Source organism: Galeopterus variegatus, unplaced genomic scaffold (genome assembly GCF_000696425.1).
Source record: "Galeopterus variegatus unplaced genomic scaffold, G_variegatus-3.0.2 Scaffold1791, whole genome shotgun sequence".
In the NCBI taxonomy this organism is placed as follows: Eukaryota; Metazoa; Chordata; class Mammalia; order Dermoptera; family Cynocephalidae; genus Galeopterus; species Galeopterus variegatus.
Window position 1 is genome coordinate 29,269 of NW_007727902.1, and position 559 is coordinate 29,827.

Below are 559 nucleotides of genomic sequence, written 5' to 3' on the forward strand. Positions count from 1 at the left end.
AGGCGGCGGCTCCCCGCCCTCGCCGCCCTCGTCGTGGGCAGGGCAGGGCGCGCCACTGTCGGTCGCCACGGCGAGTTCCTGCCCGTGCAACAAGTCCTGGTGTCGGGAGAGCCCGAGGGCAGCGGGCGGCCGACTTCCGTCCCCTCCGCCCCAGGACTGAGTCAGGAATGCCTGTCCGGAGGAGGGGCGTTATGTGTGTCCTCAGAACAAAGAGATGACACGTTCGTGTGGCGAATGCATGCTAACGAAGCCATTAGAGTTAGGGCCTCATAACTGACACAAAAATGAGGAAGTATTTGGTGTATTCAGTGTAACCGTAAGCCTTTTTTTCCCCTTCCTTTCTTGGTATCTGCATCAGGAAAGAACTGGAAACCAGAAAGTAATCTTTTAGTATATACATTTCATGTCCTCTTCATTGGTCATCTTAAAACCATGTGGCTTCTCGTTACAGTTTTAGATCATTTCTTACACTACATTTTATAGGAGTCACAAATTATGCAGGGAATATATATATAGGCTGTGTAGACCAAAAACATTAACGATTTAAGCACCTCATCCC